Source organism: Pleurodeles waltl, chromosome 7 (genome assembly GCF_031143425.1).
Source record: "Pleurodeles waltl isolate 20211129_DDA chromosome 7, aPleWal1.hap1.20221129, whole genome shotgun sequence".
Classification (NCBI taxonomy): Eukaryota; Metazoa; Chordata; class Amphibia; order Caudata; family Salamandridae; genus Pleurodeles; species Pleurodeles waltl.
In genome coordinates this window covers 1,492,080,156-1,492,102,333 of record NC_090446.1, presented here as the reverse complement: position 1 = coordinate 1,492,102,333, position 22,178 = coordinate 1,492,080,156, and the positions used below count along the sequence as shown (strand labels likewise).

Here is a 22,178-nt window from a genome sequence, read left to right as displayed (position 1 = left end):
GGCATTCACTCAAGCTCCCATCTTGAGACATCCAGATACCAATAAACAGTTTATCGTAGTTACCGATGCTTCCGAAAAAGCTATTGGAGCAGTCTTGCTTCAACTTCAAGAAGATGATGGTCTTGAACATCCTGTTTTCTATTTGTCCCATATTCTCTCTTCAGCTGAACAACATTACTCTGTACTAGAAAGAGAGTTGTTAGCTCTGAAGACAGCCTGCATCAAATGGAGACAGTTTCTGATGGGATCCAAGGAGCCTTTCGAGGCGAGAACAGATCACCGTAATCTGCAATGTCTACGTAATTTTGTATGCCAAAATAGTCGCCAGGCGCGTTGGGCCTTTTTCTTTAGTCAGTATGACTTTTACATCACCTATATTCCTGGATCTCAAAACATTCTGGCAGATGCTCTGTCTCGACGCTATCCAGATTGTACTCCTTCCCCATCTCAGTTTCTACTGGAGCCTAGTAAGATCATTGGAGTTGCTCAATCTTTTCTGGATGAGGTACAACTGGAGTATTCCAGCCTGTCTAATAGCGAAATAGAGAAATTAAGAACCTTTTTATGCAAGAAAGAAGGATTCTTTTTTCATCAGAAGCTGTTATTCCTCCCTACTAACAGAGTGCGAGACAAAGCCTTACAGATGTGCCATGATTCACCGGTTGCTGGACATAGAGGTATTAAGGCCACACAAGAACTTCTTTTGCGATCTTTCTGGTGGCCTACCTGGAAATCAGATGTCGAAAGATATGTTCAGGCTTGTCCCATATGTGCCCAAGTCAAGATTCCCCGTAGCAGACCTGCAGGATTACTACAGCCTTTGCCAGTTCCACCAATGCCATGGCATACTATTTCCACTGACTTTATGTGTTCACTTCCGCCATCAGCTGGAAACCAGGTTATCATGGTCACTGTTGATTCTTTCACTAAGATGGCCCACTTTACTGCTCTAAAGAAATTACCAACATCCCAAGAATTGAGCCAGATATTTATCGACCATATTTTCCGTCTCCATGGACTTCCACATACCATTGTGTCTGACAGGGGTGCCCAGTATATTTCCCGGTTTTGGAAACATTTTTGCAAGACACTGAATATCAATATAGCACTATCATCCGGTTTCCATCCTCAGACCAATGGACAAACTGAGCGTTTGAATCAAGGACTAGAACAATACCTTTGTTGTTTTTGTAATTCCACCCAAAGCAACTGGAACACTTATCTTCCTATTGCTGAATATTCCTACAACAATTCTGTCCATAGTGCCTCCAAGGTCACTCCCTTTTTCTGTTCCTATGGCTATCATCCGACCTCTTTTCCTACTGCTCCTCAATCTACCTCTCCTCTGCCTGCCATTACATCTTTTTCCAAACGTCTCCTGCAACTCCATAAGCTAATTAGATCTAATTTATTGCACACTAAGAGATATATGAAGAAGATCGCTGATAAGAAACATGGACCCACTCCTGATTATCACCCTCAGGATAAAGTCTGGCTTTCTTCCAAATTCTTGCCCTCTCGTCTTTCTCTGAATAAGTTCACGCCTCGCTATTATGGGCCTTTTCGTATTCTTCAGTTGCTCAATCCTGTCACTGTTCGTCTTCGCTTGCCTCATACTTGGAAAATTCATCCGGTCTTTCATGTATCCCAACTCAAACCTTATGTCCCTGATCCTTTCTCTCGTCAGTTTCCTTGTCCTCCTCCTGTGTTGGTGAATGATGTCCCTGAATATGAGGTTCAAGAAATTTGTGACTCTCGCCTTTTTCACCGGCGTCTTCAGTATTTGATTCACTGGAAGGGTTATCCTCTTAGTGAATGCTCTTGGGAAGATGCTTCTTCTGTTCACGCCCCTCTTTTGATTTCTCGTTTTCATCGTTTGTTTCCCTTCAAACCTAGACCTTCGGGGGGGGGACCTACTGTTGCGCCGCGTGGTGCGGCGCGAGCCGAGCATTCGGCTCGCGCCGCGCAGCGCGTTCTCAGGACGCGGCGCGCCCCGAGTCTTCTTTGTACAGCGCGAGGCCCCAGATATTATTTTGGGCCTCACTCTGCCTTCTGTTGTGTCCCTGTTCTCCCCTGACCCCTCCTTACCTGTTTCTTTTTCTTTCTTCTTCTTCTTTTTCTTCTTTACTTTTTCGAGGCATTTTCTGTCCTTTCTTTATGTCTTTCCCCCTTCCCATGTTACCTTTTTCTTCCCAGCATTCCTTGGTCCCTATTTTCTATGGTTCCTGTTCTATTCTATCCTATGTACTTTTTCCCTATCTAAAATGGTGTCTTTTTACTTCCTGTTGGTCACTTCCTGTTTCTTGGTATATAAGGGCTCTGTTTTCTCCCTTTCCTTGCGCTGCATCACTTTCTGCTCAGATTGTGTCTTCGCTCCTGATTCTTAGCCTTCGGTTCTGAATCTTTTCAATTTTGCATTTACCTGCATTTTGTTCCTGTTTGATTCCTGGTTTTGTTTTCGTTTCAGGAATCCATTTTTTTGAGGTTTTTTCCCCTTTATTGGGGTTTTTTCCCTCTGGCACTAATTCTAAAGGGCACGGTCTGTTCTTGGCGTTTCCACTGCCTGCAGCACCGTGGCTACTAGAAAGAGTCGCCCTTTTCTGGGCCAAAGCCGAACCCTCAAGACTTACGCCACTAGATCTGCGGTTTCCAGGCGCCAGCAGCACGTGAGTCGTGACAATAGCAGCTTCTAAGCAGTTCCAGGCAGCAGCAAGGGCAAGGCAGAGTCAAATGGCTGAGCTACATGAGAGTGCTCACAGGTGTGTGCAGCTTCAGTCTCTCACAAGTCCTGGAGTTGAGAATCCAGTATAAGGGACCAACCTGACTTTTCCCATGGGAAGCAATGGACAGCAGATTACAGGTCTTACTGACTACCTGGCAGGGCATTATGGGACCTGAAGTCCATGCAGGTAGCTGAAGTAGACCTATGGCATGCCATACTGAAAGGGGAAGCACAGAGGTGTCAGAATGGGAGTCTGGGTGAGTGTAGATGCTGATTCCCAGGGTACAGATAGTCCATTTACAGCGTGCCCTAGAGAAGGGTGGGCAGAGACTTAAAGCATGGCAGTGGCAGGACTTATTACCTGGGATGGATTGCACAGGGCATGTCTTGTGAGCATTGCTTGTCATACCTGGGCCACTCGTGCTATCCATTTTCAGGTTTGATGCACTTCTTGTTACACATACTCCTTGCAGAGATTGCTGATGTCACACTTACTGATGTCAAGGGTCTGGTCATACATTCCTGATACCAATGCTATTTCACATCCACTGCCTCATGTATGGTGCACTTTCTTACCTTGTGATTGATGGTGTCATAGCTGTGGTCCTATGAGTTTGCCCTTCACATGTGAAATAGACAAGATGTTTTTCGTACAAACTGTGTGTGATGTTTGCTGTACATTCATACCCATCAAATGTGATGTGGCATCAGAGGTAGGAAAAGTTGCCTTTCTGCAATGCTCCGTGAGGTAATACTCTGATTCCTAGAGATCATGTCATGCAGAAATAATTACCCAAAGTATGATTGAGTGACAAAGTGAGCTGTTTAATTCCATATCAAAACAAAGTGGTGATAGTGACTATTGTTGGAAAAAATGTAGTACTGTATGTTGTCTGCAACGCATTCCTACAGCTGTGTTAAAATGTTCCCCCCTGATTTTCCCAAACAGCATCCTCCTCCTCCTCCTCCTCCTCAGGCAGTTGTTGTTCAGGTTCATAAAGGGGAATGTTCCTCCTAACACAAATGTTGCGCAGGATGGCACAGGTCAAAATGATCTGGCAGACCATTTCTGGGAAATATAGGAGGCTGACTCTGGTGATGTCCAGGCACCTGAACCTGGAATTGAGGATGTCAAAAGTCTGTTCAACTATTTTGCATGTCCTCTGATGTGCCTCATTATAGGCACGCTCTGCTGCTGTGCTTGGGTTGGGGAATGGGGTCATGGGGAATGGGGTCATGATCCATGTCTGGATCCTGTAACCCTGATCAGCTGAAAGAGAAAATAGTTTTTTTTTTGTTGGAGCTTGCACTAGGAGCGTTATTTTGCATGGCAGTTGTTATCTTGTGTCGTCTGTGACTCATATGTGTTTGTGGTATTGTGTGGGATCCTAGGCATACTTTCTGCATTGGGTTGTTTGACCTGAAAAACATGTGTTTGGCTAATTGACCTTATATCTCTGGTATATTTTAAAACTCGCAGTTCAGTGTGTATCTCCCATGCGTTATGTGGTGGGCAAGATGTTTTCATGTGCATTCACTGGAGGTGACATGATACTTCCACACACACAATAGATTCCACTGTGGTGGTAACATGGTTGCACTACATGGCCTGGACATTCCATCCAATTCAACATATGTAATTGCAGATGAAATGCAACAGCGAGGCCCTTTGATTTGGCTGGGTGACAATGCACAACACATCTCCATAAGTTGGCAGCACTGAGGTGTTCAGTATTGACGATGCACAATTGTCCCATGTGTGACTAGTTCTATGCAAACCAGTTTTGGTTCCCTCTGCCAGTTGGCTCATGTGCAACCGTGCACCTACACTACTGAACTTGCTCCAGGTGAGCTGGCTAACTTGGTTGTGGAGGTGGATGTATTTGTGTAGGAAGGTCCATCTCCCTGTACATCTGTTATGTAGATGGGGAATTGTCTCTTTCAGTATGTGTAGCAGTATGCACTTTGCATTAGTGTCACATCAACATGTTTTCATAGCACAGTCCACTTCCATATTGCTAGCTGGCAATGTCATCCCAGGAGTGATGTGACATGTTGGTACTGCCTCAAAAATTCCATGGCACCTTCATTTGAGTCAGCGTCATCATGCTATGTGTCTCATGGTGTTTGCCCTGCAGCAACACACATTGCACACCCCATACAAAGTACATATTGCTTGGAAAGGTGTGTGATTGACTATGTGGCCTTATGTGATATTGAATGGTTAATCTTCCAAGTTGTACTGCCAGTTAAGGCCATGTCATTGTCACTGTGTGATTTTGAATTGGTCCCTTGTGGCTCTAGAGTGGCATCTATTGTTATTGGCAGCCGTCATTTGTCCATAGGTGTGTATCCCATTGTGTCAGGGTTTTTGTATATTACTAGGTTTCAGGACTTACCGACAAGAAGGCCATTGTCATATCATCCATCCTGGAAGTGCTGATTGATGGTACTGTGGTGGAAGATGAAGGAATCATGTACACTCCCAGGATACTTTGCCATGATTGGAAGAGGAGTTATCGAATGGAAATCCTCCGACTGAAAAATCACTCCCAGAGACTGCACCATTGTCCTATCCCTCAGATGCTGTCTCAGTAGCTGCTGTCTCGGTCTCTGATCCTACATCAGAGCTGTCCTCTCTAAACCGAATTAGGGCTTGAGCAGCAGTCATTCAACGAGATGCCATCTCTACTACTGGCTAAGCCGTCGCCCCAAAACACTAGCCTACGTAGACAGTCACAAAATTGCTCATGTGTGATAGCTGCAACAGTAGAGGTCACCTTACCTTCACTTTATCTCTCAATCAACATGTTCTTTCAAGACACTCAAAAAAACAAAAAAGACACACTATTACTTCACCTTGTCACATACCAATCGTCATAGTCTTTATCGCCTCTAGTGCCCAGTCCAACAATCAAATTATTGGTTCTCCCACTCCCATTACCTTCCCCTCCGACTCCCTCACTACCACCCAGGAAAAGTGTATTTCATCTCTCCATAACCCCCTCGCACATACAGTTCATTTGTATTATTGCGCAGTTTACTAATTTACTCAGCTATTCACATATAATACAGTTTTGATCCTTCCAGTATGCATATAAACCTTCTGTGCTACTTTATGTCATCAAAACTGCCACTAGACAAAAGTCAGATCCTTTTCTAGCAGAAAGATAATCAAAAGAGTTACTTGACTTTTTTATTGCTGCCTAAAAGCTACAGTTGAAACATGTCATTTGAAGTATGTGCATTTCTTTGAAGACGCAAGCTGCAACTGCAAGAGAAGCGGTGGCGAATATATGTATGTAATATATATACATATATTCGCCACCGCTTCTCTTGCAGTTGCAGCTTGCGTCTTCAAAGAAATGCACATACTTCAACTGACATGTTGAAGTGTAAAGAGATCATGTAAAGAGATCACTTTTATATGTAGGTGTGGTTTTCCTGGGGGCCGATTGCAGCCCCCAGGGAAACCAAACACACGTAGGTGTGGTTTTCCTGGGGACCGATCGCAGCCCCCAGGGAAACCAAACATGTGTTAAAAAAAGCGAACACTTTATATATCTATCTATAAACATATCTATATATATACATGAGCTATATATGGATATATCTATCTGTACAGTATATATATATATATATATATATATCTTTTTTTTTAACAGCTGTATGGTTTCCTTGGGGGCCGTAGTGGCCCCCAGGGAAACCATTCAGCTGTTTACAAAAATGATTGCACCCACAGGGGATCACCCTGCTCACGGGCAACCCCCTGTCAATTTCATTATTATTATTATTTTATTTTTTTTCACTTTTTACATCCCTGGGAGGTGCGATATAGCACGACCACCCAGGGGTAAACCTACCTTTCCCCCAAAAAATTGCCCCTGGTGGCGGGCCGGTTTTCTGTGGAGGGCGACGCCCCCAAGTGAAATCCCTGGTGTTGAGGTGGGGGTTTCCTGGTTCTTGATCGCAGCTGTGCTGCGATCGAGGGCCAGGAAACCCATCCAGGAAGGCCCCGCTTGAAAGGGGAGAATCTTCCCTTTCAAACGAGGCCTTCCTGAACGTTGGGAAGGCCTGTTTGGGCCTGTTTTACCCACTGGTGGGGAAAATGGATAGTGACATCAGCGTGCGTCGCAGCGTGTTGTCACAAAGGGGCGGGTAGAGGGGTGGGCGGAGACACATGTCTCCCGTTTTTTTTTTAATTAATAAAAAAATCCTCCAGTGTGAGTCATGAGAGGATTTTTTAACCCTCTCCCTGGTGTCGGCCACTGGTCGTGACCCGCACCAGGGAGGTAGGCCGACGCCCGCCCTGAAGAGGTTTAATGAGGAAGCCTCACCCATATGTTGTGTCATGCCACCTCATCAGCGTACCCTGGTAATCTGATACTACCAGGGTATACTCAACCGCACTTGAGAGAGAGTTTTTAATAAAGCTTATCAATGGATAATGATGGTATCCATGTAATTCCAAAAATAGCTTGGGGTAAACCTAGAGGCAATGCCTTTATTAGTAGGTATCTCAGGTATTGTTAAAACAATAGGTTGGATTATGATGGGTACAATCCCCCTTTCATCCATTACAGAGTCAACATGTTTCTGCTCATGCTTCAAAACAGGTCACAAGTATCCATCAGGATTTTATGAATAAAGATCCCTTACTACACACTGGTGTGTTCTCTGATGTGTGGAAATAGACAATAGGACCCCGTGGGACATGTCATATGACATTCCCATTAGTATGACCAGAAATCTCTACCTGTAGCAGCTTTCCAGGTGTACCATAAAGTGATATAAATCTTGCTTCATAAGTTTATGCTTTTTTTATTAGGTCTCATGGACACTCATTAGGGTCTGTGCTAATTGCAAGAGAAGCGGTGGCGAATATATGTATATATACATATATTCGCCACCGCTTCTCTTGCAGTTGCAGCTTGCGTCTTCAAAGCAATGCACATACTTCAACTAACATGTTTCAACTGTAGCTTTTAGGCAGAAATAAAAAAGTCAAGTAACTCTTGTGATTATCTTTCTGCTAGAAAAGGATCTGACTTTTGTCTAGTGGCAGTTTTGATGACATAAAGTAGCACAGAAGGTTTATATGCATACTGGAAGGATCAAAACTGTATTATATGTGAATAGCTGAGTAAATTAGTAACCTGCGCAATAATACAAATGAACTGTATGTGCGAGGGGGTTATGGAGAGATGAAATCCACTTTTCCTGGGTGGTAGTGAGGGAGTCGGAGGAGGAGGTAATGGGAGTGGGAGAACCAATAATGATTGTTGGACTGGGCACTAGAGGCGCTAAAGACTATGATGATTGGTATGTGACAAGGTGAAGTAATAGGGTGTCTTTTTTGTTTTTTTGAGTGTCTTGAGAGAACATGTTGATTGAGAGATAAAGCGAAGGTAAGGTGACCTCTACTGTTGCAGCTATCACACATGAGAAATTTTGTGACTGTCTACGTAGGCTAGTGTTTTGGGGCGACAGCTTAGCCAGTAGTAGAGATGGCATCTCGTTGAATGACTGCTGCTCAAACCCTAATTCGGGTTAGAGAGGACAGCTCTAATGTAGGATCAGAGACCGAGACAGCAGCTACTGAGAAGGCATCTGAGGGATAGGACAATGGTGCAGTCTCTGGAAGTGATTTTTCAGTCGGAGGAGTTCCATTCGATAACCCCTCTTCCAGTGATCATGAGGGAGGTGATGAGGACAGTCCTGCTGTCCCTTCGCAAGCACAATCTGTGCAGCAGGATGCTAGCGGGTTATCCCAACCCAGAGACCAAGTGCATGCGGCGGCAAGCACAGAGAGAGTGATCTCTTGGGAGCTCCCCAATTTAGTTCAGCCCCAAATTCCACTGCCCAAATCGTATTGTGGAGACATCAAAATTATCTAGCACAAAACAACCTGATTTTGTAAGGCAGGCACCTGCGTTTTTGGTTCTGGGCTCGGTGGACATATAGTGAAACCTACCAAACCCAGACATTTCTGGAAACTAGACATCCAGGGGAGTCCACAGAGGTGTGACTTGTGTGGATTTCCCAAAGTTTTCTTACCCAGAATACCCTGCAAAGCTGAAATGTTGAATAAAAACTCTATTTTTTCTTGCAGTTCTGTCACACAAACTACAGGAATATGCTGGGATCCACAAAATTCCTACCAGCCAGTGTTTCCCCACCTGTCCTGATACAAACCCTACCTGCTTGAGTGCCTGTACCTAGTGCCTGCGTCAGGAATGGATCACCCCAGCGTCAACAGTTGCCCTCATGTAAGGACCAACATTGACCATTGTGTGATCTATTCCTGACACGGGCACCAGGTCTACCACCACAAGTTAGGTACAATTTTTATCGAGAGACTTGGAGGAATGCTGGGTGGAAGGAAATTTGTGACTCCTCTCAGATTCCAGAACTTTTCATCACTGAAATGTGAGGAAAAAAGTATTTTTATTTGCCAAATAGAACCTGGTGAAAGCCCCACAAGTCACCCCATTCTGAATTTACCTAGATGTCTAGTTTTAAAAAATGTATAGGTTTGCTGGGTTTCCCTAGGTGCGAGCTGAGTTAGAGGTCAAAGACCACAGCTAGGCACTTTGCAAAAAACAGGTTAGTTTTCTTTGGAAAAATGTGATGTGCCCACGTTGTGTTTTGGGGCATTTTCTATCGCGGGAACTAGGCCTATCCACACAGGTGAGGTACCATTTTTATCGAGAAACTTGGGGAAATGCTGGGAAGAAGGAAGTTTGTGGCTCCTCTCAGATTACAGAACTTTGCAGCACCAAAATCTGAGGCAAAAGTGTTTTGTTAGCCAAATTTTGAGGTTTGCACAGGATTCTGGGTAACAGAGCCTGGTGAGAGCCCCACAAGTCACCCCATCCTGGATTTCCCTAGGTGTCTAGTTTATAAAAATGCACAGGTTTGGTGGGTTTTCCTAGGTGCCGGCTGAGCTAGAGGCCAAAGACCACAGCTCGGCACTTTCCAAAAAACACGTCAGATTTCAATGTAAAAATGTGATGTGTCCATGTTGCGTTTCCTGTCGCGGGCAGTAGGTCTACCCACACAAGTGAGGTACCATTTATATTGGGAGAACACAGAATAGCAGAACAAGTGTTATTGCCCCTTGTCTGTCTCTACATTTTTTCCTTCCAAATGTAAGACAGTGTGTAAAAAAGAAGTCTATTTGAGAAATGCCCTATAATTCACATGCTACTATGGGGACCCGGGAATTCAGAGATGTGCCAAGAACCACTGCTTCTCAACACCTTATATTATGCCCATTTTGGAAGCATAAATGTTTCCTTGAGACTTATTTTTCAGTCTTTATATTTCACCAAATGAATTGCTGTATATCCGGTATATAATGAAAACCCATTGCAAGACGCAGCTCATTGATTGGCTCTGGGTACCTAGGGTTCTTGATGAACCTACAAGCCCTACATATCCCGCAATCTGAAGAGTCCAGCAGAGGTAATAGTATATTGCTTTAAAAAATCCGTTATAGCTGGAAAAAGTTTTAGAAGAAAACGTGGCTGGAAATGGCTCTTTTGTTAACCTCAATTTCAATATATTTTTATTTTAGCTGTTACTTTCTGTAGGAAACCTTGAAGGATCTACACAAATTACTCTTTGCTGAATTCAGAATTTTGTCTACTTTGTAGAAATGTTTTGCTGTCCAGAATCTAGCATTGGTTTCACACCTATTTCTGGCACTAACTGGATGGAGGCTGAAAGCACAAAAAATAGTAAAAATGGTGTATGTCCCAGTAAAATACCAAAATTGTGTTGAAAAATGTGTTTTTCTGATTCACGTCTGCCTGTTCCTGAAAGCTCGGAAGATGGTGATTTTAGCCCCATAAACTCTTTGTTGATGCAATTTTCAGATAAAAAAACACATGCTTTCTTCAGCCGCCCTTTTTTGCAATTTTTCAGAAAAAAACAAAATTTTAGCTGTATTTTGGCTAATTTCTTGGCCTCCTCCAGGGGAACCCACAAATTCTGGGTACCTTTAGAATCTCTAGGATGTTGGAAAAAAGGATGCAAATTTGGCGTGGATAGCTTATGTGAACAAAAAGTTATGAAGGCCTAAGCGCAAACTACCCCAAATAGCCAAAAAAAGTGCTCAGCACGGGGGGAGGCCTAGCAGCTAGGGGGTTAATAAGACTGGTCTACTAGCAGATCATAGGGTTTAGATGGAGTGATCAACAAGATCATTTCCCCAATTTCCATTGTGCCATTTGTGTTTTTGTGGCTTGATTAGGAGGATGCGTGATGGATTTGCCTCTGTATCTCTTTTGGTGTTAGACTTACAGTCACTTACCACGTGGAGATTGCACACTAATGTCCCAGCTGCTAGCATGGGCCCACTCATATCAGTGGGTCACTCCTGTCTCAGGGTGTCATGGTTCAAACACGTTGTCCCCTTTCGGTTTTTGTGCCGCCTGCGTCACAGCCATCTGAGAGCACCATTTTGAGTAGATCTCTGAGGTAAAAGAGAACAGGGGCTTATTTCCTGCTCTGCATCTCACATCTATCAGTGAATTTTGATGGTGAAGAGCAGTAATTGTCTGTGTTGGAGTCAATGCCTGGAGCTAAGCAGAGATGTGTTTTAACAGATCCATTCCCAGGCCATGTCCAGTGTAAGTTTTTAAACTTATATCTGAAAACGTTTTAGGTGTCATCTGTTGAGGATTTTGCACTTGTTTTCCCAAGAAGAATACAAAGGATTCTCATCTATGCATATATTTTTACAAATATTCTTAAGAGAACCTGTGATATCTAGGCCCATATTTATACATTTTTAGCGTCGCATTTGTGGCATTTTTTTACGCAAAAATCAGCATAAACTTACAAAATACAATTATATTTTGTAAGTTTGCGCCGCTTTTGCGTCAAAAAATGACACAAATGCGGTGCTAAAAAAGTATAAATATGGGCCCTAATGTGTACAGTTTATTAACCAGTCAGGTCCAAATTATCTCAGACCTCAGAAAACATTGCAACAAAAGTGAAGGTAGTTATTCATAGTTGGAATTGGCAAATAGCTTAGAATACTCCTGGCATATAGTACAAAGTTTAAATTGTAGTTTCTGATTATCAGAACCTACAGCACTGACCTGGTGTTTTTCCTTAGGGGTGACACAGATCCATGACAGGCTCCTCTTTCCCAATTAAATTTCTAACACCACCCGTAAGGCCAATGCAAGGGTAAGCACTACCTACGTGGGGAAAAGAGGATTGGGATCAGGGGCATCTTAAGGATTTTGGGGCCCCGTGCCAACATAATTTTTTTTGCCCTCTGCTCAGAGCAACTCTAAATTTATTATCCATTTTCACTTATTGACACCATCGGCAACTATGGTCTGATCATTGACAACCCTCTTCCTTTGAATATTTATGAGATATAGGAGAACTATGAGATCATTGTGTTGTGGAGGGGACCCCATCAGTTCTATGTAATACCACTGTCCTGAACCGTCCTGAAAATTTAATGATGGGGTCCCTAGAGAGGTGGTGGCCCTGGGTCACAGCCCACTTTGTCCATACCTTAAAACATCTCTGAGTGGAATGAGAGAAGAGAGATGTGTGGGTCACATTACAAGGTAATGTCCTCTAGTGCAGTCTCCAGTCATCTTCCATTTACTATATTGTTATGTGTTCCCAATGAGTGGTTATCAAGATGGATCGGCAAAACCACTGCAGAACAATTTAAATTGTAAAATACCCAAAAATGGTTGCCATCAAGGGAACAGCCAATGCTGCAGACCACCGGTCAGAGAGCCGCCAGGCTTCAAAGACATGGGCACAGAGTATGATAACAGGTAAACAAAACAGCACACATGTTTTCAAGTGTGTGCTTCCCGTGATCAAATAAAATATCAATCAGGTAATTTCCTTTCATGTAAAAAGTCATTTTAGTTCTGAGTAACAATTGAGAACCAAATAAAAGATGCTAGAACTACTTGTTTCAAAATGCTATGGGGCTTTACTGATGATACACTCCAACCTGCTGGTGACTTGGACAGCAGCTGTTTTATCATCTTGTCTTATTAGTTAGATCTTATAATTGCACTGCTCGATGCATGTTCTCAGTGCTGAGACCCGTGGACCACAGAATCACATTCCGGTGTGATGAACTTAGCCATTCATCCTGAACTCAGCCTTTCAGCCTCATTCTTCAGCAGTCACAGAGTGGTAGGAAAAAAGTGAGTGAAATAAAGAGGAGCGCTACAGATGTGGACACAATTACACCAAATGTATGAGAGATTGAGCGTAAGTGGAGACACATTTTCTACCTCAAAAGATTTGAAAATAATGCAAACAATTGAAGGATCCAAAGTGACCATGGAATACTGAAATTCCTAAACACAGTTTTGAACAAACCATCCTTCGGGTATGTAATTCTAGCAGTGTAAACAAAGACACAGCTCTGTCTTTGAGGTCTCATATTGTCTTGTCTCTTAGATCTGGCAGTCTGAGCTGTGAGACAGTGCTTCTCTCGGAGGCCTAAATTTGCAACCTCAATGTGGAGAGTAGCTCTGTTGCCTCTAAAACGCCTGGCATATCCTATGTAGATTGAGAGACAAACTGAGACAAGAACTTGTAAGCTGTGTGTGGTGGCTGTATGTGATTTCATAGAATAATGATTTCATGGAACGCCATTACTGAGAAGCCATTTTTTTGTTTAATGGAAATTTGCAGGAGGAAATTCTAAACCAATAAGTAGAATTCCTTTTTTAAATTAGCTTTTGCATACTTATTTCTAAGGTATTGCAATGGTTGTATGTCTTACTTTCAGAAACATTTTTGTCAGAGATAATTATTTCTGTGCTGTACTTAAGGGGACAGTGTTTCAGATTTCTGTCTTTTACAGTGTCAAACAAATACTTTGGGTGCTTTTAATTCACTGATCCCCTAATCACTCCTGAATACTATACGTCACTCACCTACCCATAACCGCTAAATACCATCCATCCCTGGCCCTTAAAAATCCCTCAGCACACTTAAGCTTCACTCAGCCTTGACCCATAAACTCCAACCGTCCCTCAACAGTAAAAAAGCCCTTTCTAGCCCTAAACCCACTCCTCCATGAACCACGAAACCCACTCATAACAAACAAGATGCACACACAAATCCTACACTCTAGGAATTTCAGTATTCATGGTCACTTTGTATCCTTTAATTGGTTGCATTATTTTCAAACAGCAAATTTGTCTCCACTTTAGACTAGGGCAAGGGCCCTAAACCTCTACACGCAATCTCTCACGCATTTGGTGTATTTGTGCTCACATCTGTAGCTCTCCTCTCCATTTCACTCACTTTTTTCCCCTTCTTTCTGATATCTGAATACCTCATCACTAACCCTGGTACTAATGCAAGAGTGGTATGATTTGCAACCAGTAACCCCCTAATTAAGTCTCTGACACTTTTCACAACTAGAGAGTGGTCGTGAGTGGACAGTACATCTCCACTATCTAAGAGAGAAAAGTCAGCCTCCTACACAGAGTTCGTCCACTTTTGTAAGAAAACTGGTGGTAATATTTTGTCGGCCATCTCCACGAATGCGCACATCTACATGGTGATCTCTTTCGAATGCTCCTTTTTGCCATACTGTACCTCATCTGCCCATACATTCTCTTCTCTTGTAAGTGTGGTGCTTTATAAATAACTGCATAAACACAATATATAAAGGAAGGGGTAAGAAGGGTATTGTAGTTGGTGTGAAAAATGATTTGCCATTGCAGGAAATAAATGTGTTACAGTTTCATAGCCACGAGAATGACTCAGCGCTAGAGAAAAAAATGTTTTTTACGTAGCGCTTTTTTGGAGGTACTTTACATAAAATATTTTGTATACAAGTAGTGCAAGGATGTCTAAAGTATTACCCTTAATTCACCTTCATTAATTGGTGTGTGTAGCTTCAGAGGTAACACTGCTACATGAGGCTATAGGTCCCGATTCACAAAGGTAAACTTAGACCTGAAGTCTAAGTTTAGACCTGAAGTCTAACTTCAGGTCTAAACTTAGACTTCAAGTCTAAAGCTAGACTTTAAGTCTACCTTTAGACCTAACTTTAGACCTGGAGTCAAACTTAGACTTAAGGTCTAAACTTAGACTTTAGGTCTAAACTTGGTCTTAGGTTTACCTTTTTAAATTGGGTCTATTGTATGTAAAGGCTGAGAGACCCCTTGCTGTCTAACCAAATCATGTATGATCGGTGTTACCTGAAGGGTAGATCTGGTTTGTGAGGCCAGAGCCAGTATGCTTTATGTATATCAGTTTTACACTTTTCATGTAACCTGCAAGAGAAGTTTGACTCAAGACAAAGAGCTACTGAGTAACACACGCCTTTTAGATCTGTGTAATATAAGTGGCTATTGTTGGACCTGGCTTTTTGACAGGGACATCCCCAAACTTTTTGCCTCCTTCCTCCTAATTTTTTCTGACCTGTTGTTGTTGGCTTTTGACCTCTGGGCACTTTACCACTGCTAACCAGTGCTATAGTGCATATGCTCTCTGTGTAAATTGTACTATTGATTGGTTTATCCATGATTGGCTATTTAATTTACTTATAAGTTCCTAGTAGAGTGCACTTTGTGTGCCTAGGGCCTGTAGATTAAATGCTACTAGTGGGCCTGCAGCACTGGCTGTGCCACCCACTTCAGTAGCCCCTTAACCTTGTCTCAGGCCTGCCACTGCAAGGCCTGTGTGTGCAGTTTCACTGCCACTTCGACTTGGCATTTAAAAGTACTTGCCAAGCCTAGAACTCCCCTTTTTCTACATATAAGTCACCCCTAAGGTGTGCCCTAGGTAACCCCTAGAGCAGGGTGCTGTCTGGGTAAAAGGCAGGACATGTACCTGTGTACTTATATGTCCTGGTAGTGTAAAACTCCTAAATTCGTTTTTACACTACTGTGAGGCCTGCTCCCTTCATAGGCTAACATTGGGGCTGCCCTCATACACTGTTGAAGTGGCAGCTGCTGATCTGAAAGGAGCAGAAAGGTCATATTTAGTATGGCCAGAATGGTAATACAAAATCCTGCTGACTGGTGAAGTCGGATTTAATATTACTATTCTAGAAATGCCACTTTTAGAAAGTGAGCATTTCTTTGCCCTTAAATCTTTCTGTGCCCTTCAACCCACGTCTGGCTAGGTTTAGTTGACAGCTCCCTGTGCATTCACTCAGACACACCCCAAACACAGGGTACTCAGCCTCACTTGCATACATCTGCATTTTGAATGGGTCTTCCTGGGCTGGGAGGGTGGAGGGCCTGCCCTCACACAAAGGACTGCCACACACCCTACTGGGACTCTGGCAGACAGGATTGAACTGAAAGGGGGCTTGGTGCATTTCTTAGACACTCTTTGAAGTCACCCCCACTTCAAAGGCACAACTTAGTATAAAACAGGGCCTCTGCCCTACCTCATCAGACACTTGCTGGAGAAGAAACCTGAACAAGAAACTACATCCTGCCAAGAAGAACAGCCTTGCTGCTCAAAGGACTCACGTGTCTGCTTTCTACAAAGGACTGCTGCCTTGCTGTTGGCCTGCTGCCTTGCTGAACTCTTGTCTGGCTGTATAAGTGCTCTCCAAGGGCTTGGATAGAGCTTGCCTCCTGTTCCCTGAAGTCTCAGGACCAAAAAGACTTCTCTTTTTCACTTGGACGCTTCGTGCGCCGAAATTTTCGACGCACAGCTTGTTCCGTGGCGAGAAAAACGCTGCACACCGACGCTGATCAACACGACGCCTTTGGGACGACCAGAACTTCGACGCACGGCCTCGCAAGGACAACGCCGCCCGACTTCCAAGGAGAAATCGACGTGACGCCTGCCGTGAAAGCGAAATTTCGACGCACAGCCCCACGGAACGACGCGCAGCCAGAAAACAAGCAGGAGAATCCACGCACAGACCCGGGACATCTGGTAATCCCCGCGATCCACAGAAAGAGACTGTCCGTACGCCGGAAAACGACGCACGACTCCCCCGCGTGAAAAATAACGACGCAAGTCTGTGTGTGCCTGGGAGAAATCGACGAACACACCATTTTTCCACGTATCTCTTCTTCTGCGGCCCTTTGCGGAGATTTTCCACCAGAAACCAGGTACTTTGTGCTTGAAAGAGACTTTGTTTGCTTTTTTAAAGACTCAAGACACTTTATATCACTTTTCAGTGATATCTTTACAAATTCATATTGCATTTTTGATCGTTTTGACCTGCAAATACCCAGATAAATATTATATATTTTTCTAAACACTGTGTGGTGTATTTTTGTGGTGTTATATTATGGTATTGTATGGTTTATTGCACAAATGCTTTACACATTGCCTTCTAAGTTAAGCCTGACTGCTCGTGCCAAGCTACCAGAGGGTGGGCACAGGCTCATTTTGGATTGTGTGTGACTTACCCTGGCTAGAGTGAGGGTTCTTGCTTGGACAGAGGGTAACCTGACTGCCAACCAAAAACCCCATTTCTAACAGCTATGATGTGTGAGATCTGTGGGTTTCGAATCTACCAATGGACACTTCTGCTGTCCAAAGCTTGTTGGTCTGAATAATCTGAGGCACAGGCCTCCTGCCTAAGGTCTTAGACAGCCAGGCCTCTCTATCCTGAGGGATGGACATGTTGGTCACAGCTGAGCCAGCGAAATAGCCCTTCTGCCCGAGGCCTGAGCTTGTGTATGATGTATGGTCAGATAGATGGTTCAGGACTATCCATGTAATTTATTGGATACCTGAGACATAGATCTGATGTCTGTGACAAGGTTGTTGGCACAGGAGCTATGCATCTACAGTTGTTTAAAGCAGATAGCAGTAAGTTATATGTAATGTGAGAAATAGCACTGCCATCTGAACCTGAAACCTAAAGTTCTCTGTCAGCTCAAGGTAAATCTCCTGTGTGACGCACGAGCTTCTAAGGTTTGAGATATCGATCTGCTGTTTTAAAGGTGAAATTGGTAAGATGTGTGTAGCATAACGGAAAGATCTTTGGTGGGTAGGTTATGCCTTTCATTCTTTCTACCTTTTGTTGGATGGATGAAGAAAATATGGGCTCTCGACATTATCATTTTCCGTTGTAAACCTCATTTAAACCTCCTCTGTGTTTTTCCATGTCTGAGGGCATATCACTCAGGCTAACAACTGATAGCTCTGTTGGAGGATTTTCCAATTTCAGGCCTGTGAATGGCAGATCCTCTATTGTCTGTCTCAGCGGTACATATTTTATCTGCCTGATTTCTCTAATAAGAGGCTTCAGCCTCTAGGCCGCCCTATGTGTCAATGGAGTCACATCCCATCCAAATGTTCAAGAATATGATCGTCTTGGAGAAGAGGTATGTTGTTTACGCTGATGACGAGGGATCTCTGTTAGAATCCTATACAAGCATGACTAAAAATGGTGTGAATCTGGGTAATTTTTTACCTTTTCTACTAAATATCTGAAATGTAATGTATTAGTGCATTTAAAAGCTGTAAGTTCCCACTTCATGCACAAGATTTCTTAGCGTCTCTCAACACCCCTATAAGGTACACCACTCCATGACTCTTCAGGTGTGCCCTATATTGTTGCCAATTCATCCATACTTGCAGATAATAACTTGCACTCACAGAGATACAAACGGTTCATTTCTGTGCCTCCTGTGCCCTCTGTGCAGACCTTGCCTGCATTACCCAGACACCCCCTGGGACCCCATGATCTCCTGCCTGAACCCCATGATCTACCTTCTGTCCCCCCCACAATTTTTTTGGAAAAAGACGTTTTTGAAAAACACTGTTTACCAGGTATTGTGAAACCCAAACAGTTTTTGCAGAAAAGTCTGTGGAAAATCTCCCGAAGTACACAAACGTTGCAGGATCACACAGTGCAGAATTTACGCAGCGCTATCCATCTGTCCCGGAAGAATGAACAATTTGCACAAACATAAATTAAACGTGTTGTTTTTGCTTTAAAAAGAAAATCTGCATTTAATAAGCCTCTGGAATGGGGATATGCTTACTTTAAAACGTTATCGTCGAAGTAGGCAACGGGGAGGGACGTTCTTTTGATTCTGAAGAAATGTGACTTCATGACAGACCACGGTTGGGCTCTACTGTGCAAGTAATACGTTTTAATGACTTACCTGAAATGGAGGACGCAGGCGAATGAGTACAGGCGGTGCCGTGTCCTCTACAGACCACCTAAACCTCCTCTCTTAGAAGGCTCGTGCGCTCTGCCAATCTTAGTAAGAGCTCATCTGAGAAGAAAAATGAAGGTCTCACGAGAGTGCGGAAGTCTTGCAAGAAAGAGTCTGTGGTTTTCCAGGGAAGTACGAAATCTCCCCGAATCTCACGGTCCCTCGCGCTCTCCACTGGCTGCAGTGAACTCTGGCACAATACAGGCCACACGCAAACTGCAGAGTAGCAGGGTAGCGCCCAGACACCATCTGGTTTGTATTGTGGGAGTTACAAATAAAATTAATACACCTAGTGAACAACATGCAGCCTGACAGACGTGTTGACTTAATTTTGGTAGACTCATGCCAGTGACAGGTGATGGCACATGATGCTACTTGGTAACATGATGGGCCTGACTTCACTGACTCGCTGCCCCCTCGCAGACCAATGTCTGCCAATACTTTATCCATATAAATGTATTGGAAAGATGACTGTTAGCATGTTAGTAAATAGTAATTTTAGTCAGTCATAGACAAAATGCTACTAATGAAGCCTTACTGTTTGCTCTGTGTGTTTACAGTGTGAAGCCCTCTGCCCAGGAAGTATCTGCTGTTAATTGCCTGCCACTGTGACAGGCACACCTGCCAATTGCAGCTTCCTGCTCTTTTTTATATCCATATCTATATGCATCTATGCCACCCTCATGCCCATTCTCAAGAAAGCATCCACTGACCCAGCCACGCTTTCCAACTACAGGCTCATCTCCCTCCTACCATACAGAGCAAAGGTCTTAGAGAAACTAATCAATGAAAACCTTCAGACTCAACCACAGTACAGAAACAGCACTCATTGTCGCTACAGAAGACACCTGCATGATAGAGGAGACACTCCAGCCCTCACTCTCCTGGTCCTCTCCTCAGCATTTGACATAGTCTTCTACCCCATGAGGTGTGTGCACCAGACTGGCATTGAAGAACCCGCTCTCTGCTGGGTCAGCTCCTTTTTAACTGATAGAACAAAAGCTGTCCGCCTGGCACCTAATTCCTCGGAAGCCTGTAAATTCATCTGTGCAGTGCCTCAAGGTTCATCGCTCATCCCACCATCTTCAACACATACATGAGCCCTCTTGCCAATGTCATCTGCACACACATCTACACCCTCTCTTTCCTGATGACAAGCATGCTGGTTTTCTCAGATAAGACCCCCAAAACAAGAAAGAATTTCACCATCGGCAAGATTGAAGGTGCTAACTGGATAAGAGCCAAGTGTTTTAAGCTCAACACTGACAAGACAGAAGTAATGATCTTCAGCAAGAACACCTCTCCATGAGACTCCAACTCAAACCTTAGACCTACACCCAGCGTCCGCTCCAGGAACTTCAGGATATTCGTCAACAACAAACTGGACATGACATTAGAAGTCAAGGCCATCACTACATATTACTACTACACCCTGAAGATGTTGAGGGAAATCTTCAAATTGCTCCCAACCAACACTAGAAAAATTGCCCTCCTGCCCTCGTCACCAGCAAGCTGGATTACAGGAACACCCTCTCTGCATGGATCACAAAGTAACTCACTAGAAGGCTACAAATGTGCCAGAACCCAGCAGCCAGACTCACCCTCAACCTCTCACACAGAACTCACATCACACCACAACTTAGGGAGTTCCACTGGCTCGCAATACGCAAACACACTCATTTCAAACTCCTCACACATGCACACTCAAGGCACCACACAGCTTAGGCCCCATCTACCTAAAGAATCACATCTCCTTCCACCAACCACCCATACACCTCTGCTCTGCAGGACTCCTCCATCACCCATCCCACCGATACACAGAACCACATCAGGAGGACGGTTGTTCTCTTCCATCGCTTCTAAACTGAGGAACAGCCTCCCACTCCACACTAGAGTCTCCTCCACTCTTCTTGAATTGTGCAAGAAGCTAAAGCTCTGGTGCTTCAATTAACCAACCTACCATAGGCAGGACTAGGCAAACACACCTGCTCAGCACCAGGATGCCCTCATGAGTGATAGAGAAGTTTATAGATACACATAACATAACATATCTATAAATATATTTCTATCTATATATATATTCACCAAAACAAAACCAAGGGTTGAAGTGGTAAAATCACAGGAAGTAGTTTAAGGTTCACCATGGGCTGCAACTGTCATCCCTGCCTTTTCCCCTTGTGACCCTGGCACTACCTTTGCAACCCCTAGCCGCATAGGTGGCAAACTCATTGACAGGACCACATAGGCATCTTGTCCTTATGGTTGTCGGCTGGGCCTCAGCATTCCTTGTTTTCTGTCACTTTTCTATTACACTATTGAGTGTAATAAAAATGGAGTACAATTCGATGGAATATGACCTACCCTGGCATCTGAGGTAAGTAAAAAGTGCTCTCAAATGTATGTAGTGTGTGTATTTGACGGTGAGAGTGTGTTTATGTGAGAGAGAGTGCGTGCATGTGTGAAGGTGTATGTATATGCAAGCATGTTTGTTAAAGTAAAAGTAAAGGTCAAATGTTGTGTGATGTCACTTCCACTAAACCTGGCATTTATGTGAATTGATATTCATGGTTAAAATTATATTAAAGTGATGTTTTAGTTCGGTCAATGATGTCATATGAGATGTCAATAATGGTGTCATCAATGAGGTCTTTTAAGATGCCATTAGTGATGTAATACGTGAGGTCATAAGCTTTGGTGCAAGTTATAGTTATTTCAGTAAACTGTAACTCGTATATGTCTGTGTTTTTTCATTTGTATCTTATTTCAGCACCTAACTATAATGTCACTTTAACCTTTGTAATTTCAGTGATATTTCTAGGGTGTTTTATCATAAACTAAGTATTTAGGCTTAAATTTAAGAAAAGTGGCGCTGCGTTATATTCAGTACCACTTTTCTTGCACCGTTTAGCGCACCACTAACGCCACCATGTGTGCGCCGTATTAAATATACGGTGCATCATGGCACAGTTTAGGCACAAAAGCCTCAACATTTTGTACACTATTTTACTTTGCAGGATTAGCGCCAAAAATGTTGGCGCTAATCTTGTATAGGACATGGAGTCCCATCACAAATAATGGTGTGCCTCCTTTTAATGCCGGATCTGTGCAGGCGTTAAAAAATGCATCAAAAATGGTGCAGGGGTATCTCCCCTGTGACATTTTTGCGGTCCCCCTTACTGGGGAACGCCACCCCCCTTGCATCCATTATGCCTGGCAGAGGCATAATGTGGCACAAGGCGTTACAAAGTGGAGCAATACATGTATTCCCCCAGTTTGTAAATCTGGCACAG

At 43.5% G+C, this 22,178-nt stretch overlaps 1 protein-coding gene across 1 annotated transcript in view; it reads right to left on the bottom strand.

Moving 5' to 3' along the window:
* The window catches only part of LOC138247446 (chemerin-like receptor 1), a 66,751-nt gene extending 47,798 nt beyond the window's left edge, over positions 1-18,953 (bottom strand). The window contains exon 1 of the mRNA XM_069202072.1: positions 18,835-18,953. The gene's annotated coding sequence lies outside the window, so the exon portion shown is untranslated. The remainder of the gene's footprint in view (positions 1-18,834) is intronic.
* Positions 18,954-22,178: the final 3,225 nt, after the last annotated feature.